The following is a 7,891-nucleotide window of genomic DNA, read 5'->3' as shown; positions in this document are numbered from 1 at the left end:
CGCCCACACAATTTATCATTATTACTACTGTTATTACCGTTACTTATCAGATCTCATCTAACCCAGAATCAAAGTAAGCTAGGCGCTGGTATTGTTCCCAAGGTCACGAAACATGCAAGTAAGGCACTCAAATGCGCAGCCTCAGCTCTCGGTGTATCTGAAACCCAAGCTCTTTTTCAGCCTTGCTGAGCAGTGCTAAGAATGCCCCATTGAGCCTGGTGCGTCTTCTGCCATGGACACCATCCAAGAAGCAGCACCTGCAAGCGCTCCCATCTTGGTTTGTGCTGTGGAAGGTTTTGCTAATTGCCATCAACTCTGCTCCCCCTCATGGGCATCTTATGGCTAACAGAAGAAGATAGTGCCTGGTCCTGTGGTCAAGTCCATGGTGACAACCATTGTATAGTTTGAGTGCCTCCAAGTCTAGGGGGCTCACCCTTCAGCATTCTGACAACCTTCTGATATGAGTCAGATAGTTTTCTTTCTTTTTTTTTAAAGATCATTTTATTAGGGGCTCATACAACTCATCACAATCCATACATACATCCATTGTGTGCAGCACATTTGTACATTCATTGCCCTCGTCATTCTCAAAACAGATGGTTTTCATTGGCTAGTTTGGGGCAGGCCTTTCTTGCTCGCCAGTCTTACTCCAAATGCTCCAAGGTCACCATTGGTGGCCCTGAAAGTGCTGCTGACCCAGCTTCCAGCATTACAGGAGCACACAGCCCTCACAGCTCGACAAACTGACAGGCAGTGTGGTGGCTACAAAATGTCTTGTCAGCAGACCTGGTGGCACCGTGCTTCAAACACTCGGCTGCCAATCAAAATGTCTTGTCAACTTGAAGTGTAGGGGTGTAGTCTAGCCTGTCTCTCAGGTCACAGACTGATGGTGCCTCCTTGTGGGCATAGCCACCTCATAAGAAGGGTTCTGGGAACCTCCCTCTCCAGATCTGCCCTTGCCTTGCTCATGACGCCATGTGGAGACCTGTGCAAGCCCTGCAGATGCGTCCACCACTGTTGGACCCACAAGACTTTTCACCCACCGGCCAGTGATCTTCCTGCATTTGGTGTCATTGCATGTGGCTGTGTGAGTCTGAAGAGGGACTTATGGACTAGTATTGGATGTATGGACTTGATCTGGACCGTGCTGAATTGTTTTATTGATGCATAACTACTTCTTGATATAAAGCTCTCTCTTATACATATGTGAGTGTCACTGGATTTGGTTCACTAGTCCACCCAGCTTAGTACAGGCAGGTAGAGGGCAATTGCAGTAGACAAAATGTGGCTAATGGGTCAAATATGAGTTCCGAACATTATCCACAGGAAGATTGAAAAAAATAAATCCCTTGACCCCCCTGCCATTGAGTTGATTCCAACTCACAGCGACCCTTTAAGGCAGAATAAAACTTTACCATTTGGGTGTCTGAGGCTGTGAATCCATACGGCAATAGAAAGCCTCATTTTTCTCCAGTGGAGTGGCTGGGCGTTTCACACTGTTGTCCTTGCAGTTAGCAGCCCAACATGTAACCCACTATGCCACCAGGGCTCCTTTATCCCCAGCAATTAGTCACAAATATAAAAAACCCCTCCCCTTTGTTCCCCACTCCCCACCCCCATCCCCATACGCAACCCATCCCCTGGTCCTCTTCGTTTCTCTCCCTAGGACTCACAGGCTCCTTCCCTCTGCCCTCGGTATCCTCACGCAGGACTTTCGTTCTCTCTGATTGGCTCCATCGCAGCCAATGACCATCGTCTTCTCTAAGCCTTCAGTCCATTCTTCACACAGAATCTGCCCGGGCCTTCTTAGAGGTCTTAGTTCGTATTAAAACTTTGATATGCACATTTTTTCATCCTACTCCATAGTATATTCACACACGCTTTAATTTAAAAAGAAACAAACCCATTTAAAATGGCTTGCCCCTGAGAGACATCTAGAATCTACTCTGTATGCTCTGTACCTAGTGTCATATTAAGGACTTGCTAGAAGCTTTCAGAGTGGAAACTTTGTGTTAAGCCTATGTCTATGGAAGCCTGGTGTCAGAGTGGTTACATGTTAAATGACTAGCTGCAAGGTCAGCAGTTCAAAACCGCCATCCACTCCTCATGAGATAGATGGGACTTTCTGCTCCAATGAAGAGTTATGTAGAGTCTCAGGATAAGTTAAAAAAAAAAACACTACCCTGAAAGGTAGTTTATTATTTCATATAATTGATACATTAATAAGAACAATAAAAGAGGTACACATTAAAAAGAGTAAGGAATCAAATTTGTGATTTCCACATAGGATGGCTGCTGAGCCACGCACCTGAGAGAGAACTTTGATTACAAGTGCCATTTTAACAACTCGCTCCCCGATTCAACAAAAAAGTATCATTGGTTCTGCCAAAGAAGTATTAACTGGCCAAATTCCACCCCTGTGTGGTGTGTGTGTATGCATTTGTGTGTGTGTACTGTTTCCTGTCTGTAGCTTAACAAAGGACTAGGCAGGTGGGCGATAGAACCTTTCTGGCTGAGGCAGAACACCCCCTCAGGGCTGCTGGCTCTTAGGGGCCCAGCTCCCCTGGCTGAGGCCTCGCCTCTCTGCAGCCATGCACCTTGTCCCCAGGCTCCACGCACAAGTCCTGTGTGTGCACCTTGACATCTGGCCCTGGGTCCCAGGAGTCCTGGCTGTGCAGCAGGACCTAGGACCAGGACTCTTCTCCAGCTGCCCAGGACTCCCTGGGTGGTGTTAAAGGTTAAGCAGCTCAACTGTTAGCCAGCAGGCTGGAGGTTTGAGTCCTCCAAGGGACACAGCAGCGGAAAGGCCTGGGGAGCTGCTGGGGACAGAGCAGCCATTGCAAGCCCTCTGGGACAGGCCTACTCGGAGACACATGGGAGCACCTTGATTTGGAATTGAGTGGATTGAAAGCTGGATTCTTTTGTTATTCCTTTTTGCAGCCTCCAAGGGCAACAAGCAAGAGCACCATGAACAGAAGATGAAGAGGCTGGGAAAGCGCCAAAGGCAGGGGTTTCTTCTGCTGCTGCAGATTCCTAGGTGAGGGGTCTTATACAATTCCGTCGCCTCTCTTTTCTTCTAATGTGGGGGAAAATCAGAGATAAGAGTCCACATCTCATTACACAGTTATACTTAATCTAACTCATCGCCATTGAGTCAATTCCGGCTCATAGAGACCTATAGGACAGAGTATGACTGCTCCTAGGAGTTTCTGACATGAGAACTCTCTGTGAGAGTAGAAGGTCCTATCTTTCTCCCAAGGAGTGGCTAGTGGTTTTGAACTGCTGACCTTGCCGTGATCCGCCCTACTTGTAACCACCCCACCACCAGGGTTCCTTCTCAATGCATGTCGTTGTTGCTAGGTGCCGTTGAGGTGGTTCCCACTCATAGCGACCCATGTACCGCAGAATGAAAGCACCACCCATCCTGCACCATCCTCACAGTCGGTCCTATGATTTAACCCATTGCCGTGGCCACTGTCAACCATCTTGTGGAGGGCCTTCCTCTTTGTCACTGCCCCTCATCTTGACCAAGGATGATGTCCTTCTCCAGGGACGGGCCTCTCCTGACAACATGAGCAAAGGACCTGAGATGAACTTTCACCACCCTTGCATCTTAGGAGCATTCTGGCTGTACTTCTTCCAAGGCAGATCCGTCGCTTCTTTAATACTCTCAGTACTCCTCACCAGCAGGGTCACTCAAACGCATCCGGTCTTCTTGAGTCTCCCTCATGCAGTGTCCAACTTTAGGCATACGTGATTACCTTCAAGGGAGTCTCCGGGTGGCACAGTGGTTAGCCACTCCGTTACTCACCAAAAGGCTGAAGGGGCAAGTCCCCCCGGAGGTGTCTAAGAAGAAACACCCGAAGTTTTACTTCTGAAAGATCTGTCATTGAAAACCTAAGGCGAGGACACCTCCCCAGACATGCACGGGGCCCCCACGAGTTGGGATTGATTGGATAACAATTTTATATATTTATTGAGTTACATGAAAAGTGGCCTATTCTTTTTTTCTCCCTCCCCCTCCTCCTGGTCCAAAGTACCTGCTCGCCCCCAACCTTCCTGCCCCGGCCCCTGTGGTTCTGTGCACCAATCCTATGAACCTGAGACTCTTGTCCTTTATCTTGTCCTTGCCAGTGCGTTCCCCAAGGGCCAGGGCACTAACCCCCTCTCCCACTCCCCTTCTTAGTGCCCCGGCTGCAGTTCTGCCAGCCCTAGACCCTGGGCACCACAGCCTCCACTCTAGAAATGGGAGGAGTGGGGGGTGGGGTGGCACAAGGGCAGCGGGTGGAGGCGGGAAATGGACTATTGAATACATGGTCTGACATCTTTGAAGATTTTCAAAGGCTCAGGGCATTTCAGAGAAGTTCAAAGGCTCCATGTATTGACTGGCTTATGCTGTTCTCAGACGTAATTTGCACTTCAGTCAAGAGAGGCCAAAGGAAAGATTGTTGGCTAGGGCGCTGATGTTCTTCACAGAATGACTGACAGCTAAGGGAAGGAACTTCCGTGCCACCCCGACACTGCACTAGCCCTTTCTACGGGGGATCCAACTCCTGCTCCCTGAGCCAGGGGCTGTCTGGCCCTGGAGCTGGACTTCTGGTTTGTCAGCACTGCATGCACCCTGGGTGGGGAACGCAAGGGTGGCACCTGGGGCCTCCATCTCCTTTCAACAAGGGGACATTTGCAATTCTGTGAAGCCCAGGCTCCCAGGCAGCTGCCGCTCAAGTTGCCATCTTTAGCAACATCTGATGCCCACGCTCCTCTTGCCCTCTGGAAGGCTGACCATTTAGCCTCCGTTTGTTCTCATTCATTTTTTATTGCGGCGTGCTCGTGCATGCGCCACACACACACACACACACACACACACACACACACACACACGGGTAAGTCAAGAGTCGAGCTCCTATAGGGTTTCAGTCCATACAGGCATGGGTTTGTTCCAAACAAAATGTGCTTAACCCTGTCTCCACGATCACTGGATGGCAGCAGGCAACTTCTCTCAGTCGTACAATGGTCTCAGTCTCATTAGGGGAGAAACAAAAATACTTAAAAAAATCACTTAAAAAATCATTTTATTGGGGGCTCGTACAATTCTCATCACAATCCATCCATCCATCCACTATGTCAACGGATGCATTTGTACATCTGTTGCCATCATCATGCTCAAAACGTTTGCTTTCTACTTGAGCCCTTGGTATCAGCTCCTCATTTCCCCCCTCCCTCTTCCCCCTTACAAACCCTTGATAACTTATAAATTGGGTTTTTTTCATGTCTTATAGTGTCCCACATCTCCCTTCATCCATTTTTCTGTTGACCGTCCCCCAGAGAGGGGGTTATATGTAGATCCTTGTGATCAGTTCCCCTTTTCTACTGCACCTTCCCGTTCCCCTCCTGGTATGACTACTCTTATTATTGGTCCTGGGGGGTTATCTGTCCTGGATTCCCTGTGTTTCCAGTTCTTACCTGCACCTGTGTATGTCCTCTGGTCTAGCTGGATTTGTAAGGGTATTGGGTTCATGACAGCACGGTACTCATGAGTGATATTGTTGATTGGATGAAGCATGTCCCAGGTTTTCGGGGTAGATTTGGTACAGCCACATGTCACCCTGATAGTCATGCAGAATCGTAGCCCCTTTGTCAGAAAAAGAAAGAAAATGATCAAGTAGGAGTTTAAAAAATAATTCACTCTGTCACAGTACCATTATATTAACGGAGAAGGCCAAATTATGTAAAAACTTGTTAAAAGAAGTGCTTCTCTGTGCTGGTGTCCAGTGTCTAGCTTTGGTGGCTCTCCAGCTAATAAGACCACAATGAAGCTATCAGGGAAAGTCAGCCAGAAGACACGGGATCGAGAGGACCAAGGACAGGGGCCCTGAGGGCCAAGCAGGGAAAAGTCCAGAGGTCTCGCTGCTGGTCGGTGACACCGTTTTGTGGCCGGAAGCCCGTTGTACATAGAGACATTGAGTCATCATCAGCTGTCATTGTGGGGGATGGTGCCCTGGGTTCCTCCCACCAGGTCCTCTAAGTCAGCAGTTCTTGACAAACACTCTCAGGATTGCCTTAGGAACCTTAGCAAGTGGCCCTATGACCATAAATCCTGGTTGACGTGACCAACATGCCAGGAACTAGCCTGGAGCTGAGGTTTCAGCAGGTGCCTTCTGAGCTCCAGCTTGCAATAAGCCATGTGTCCGGAGCCCTCCAGGGACAGGGACCCAGGGACAGAGAAGGACCAACAGCTCAGCCCCGTGGTATGATCTCAGAACAACTTGGCTGAACTCAGCAAAAGTGAGTGGGCCCATAGGGATTTGATATTTAAGCAGACCCCTCATCTTTGCGATTAGCCTTTCTTTCCTGACTGGCATTAAAATAAAAAAAAGGTGATCAAGACATTTTCTGAGTAGAAAGTAAACTCCCCAAACCAGAAAGATTTGAGTTTTCAAGTTCGGTTAGGACACTGAGCCTAAGCAGCGTGTTTTCCCAAATTGGCCACACGTCGCCCTTCCCATGTCCCAGCTAAGTTGCCATCTGACTCCAGAAGCTGTGACTCAACGCACGGGAACCTCAGCCTTGTGAACATTGCGTATCCAGGCCACATGCTCTCGGTGCCTTGCCTGTGCCATGGGACTCGGCGTGGGGGCACGTCAGGTGAGGAGACCATTCGAGTCTAGTCCCTCCAGCCACATGCTCTCTGCTGAAGTAGAGGTGGAGGTCAAAAGGGCTGCTTTCCCTATTGCCTCAAACCAAACGTCTGGCAACCAGGAAGCAAGAAGGCTTGGCAGCATTCCAGATTCCAACCATAAGCAAATTGCACGAAGGGATGGGTTTCCATTGCTTTTCTTCGGTGCTTCTGTTTGCTTTGTGTCTTTCCAGAAAGTCACGGACACGTTGTCTAGGTCCACTCGCAGGCCTGCTTGAGCTGGGGGGAAGCCACGGATGACAGAGAGGCCCTTGATGTAGGGGAGCATAGGTGTCCTGGGGTCATGCCTGTAAGAAGGTCACACTAACGAAACCACCACGGGAATGACGACTGGAGTAACAGTGTCACGAATTTCAGGGCAGTAGACAGGGGAGCAGTGTTGGTTCAGTGGCAGACTTTGTCTCTTGTGCAGGATACCTGGGTCCTATTCCCATCCAAGGTACTGCATGCATAGCCACGCCCTCCATATCCATGGAAGCCTGTCTGTTGCTGTGATGCTGGGTGGCTTTAGGTGGAGCTTGTAGAGTACAATGGGCTAGAATGCTCTGTTTATGAAAACCAGCCAGTGACAACCCACCATGCTGATCCACCACCAGTCCAGGTTTCCTGCCTCGGTGTAAGAAGTTACCTTGCCAAGGGCCTAACCGATGGCAGCTCGCCCAGCAGCATCCTAGCAGTTGAGAGGACTGAGGATGCTTGTGGATGGAGAGGCATCAAGCAGAGAGGAGAAGTCATCTCGCCTCTCCTCTTTACCTCCCTTCCCGAAGACTAGGGTGCTCATAGGTTCTTCATAGCCCATCACATATTGCTCCCCGGAACATATTGCTTCGCCGGCCCTGCAGGAGATCTATTCCTGGCCTTGTCTTCCATCCAAGTTCCCTAGTTGTGGGTACCATTTTCTTATGGCTCAGTCATCCCTTAATGACAGCGGGATTTTCTGATGAAATTGGTTTGGTGAATGCACAAGGCCTATCAGGGAATACACACGTTTGTTAGATTCTTTCTGGAGAACACGCGTTCATCCAAGACCAGGTTCTAACTTCAAAAGACCAGAAATTGCTATTAGGAAGGGATAGGAGTTAGCCGGGCATCTTACAGTGGCAAGCAATAAAAAGTCAACTGAAATGTATTTGAATGAAAGATGAGCTGATATGATGTATGTGCCTGGGGGTGGAGAGGCTGGAGCACAGCGAA

This window comes from Tenrec ecaudatus, chromosome 11 (assembly GCF_050624435.1).
Source record: "Tenrec ecaudatus isolate mTenEca1 chromosome 11, mTenEca1.hap1, whole genome shotgun sequence".
Lineage (NCBI taxonomy): Eukaryota > Metazoa > Chordata > Mammalia > Afrosoricida > Tenrecidae > Tenrec > Tenrec ecaudatus.
The sequence above is the reverse complement of the archived record's forward strand: the minus strand, read 5'-3'. Positions refer to the sequence as shown.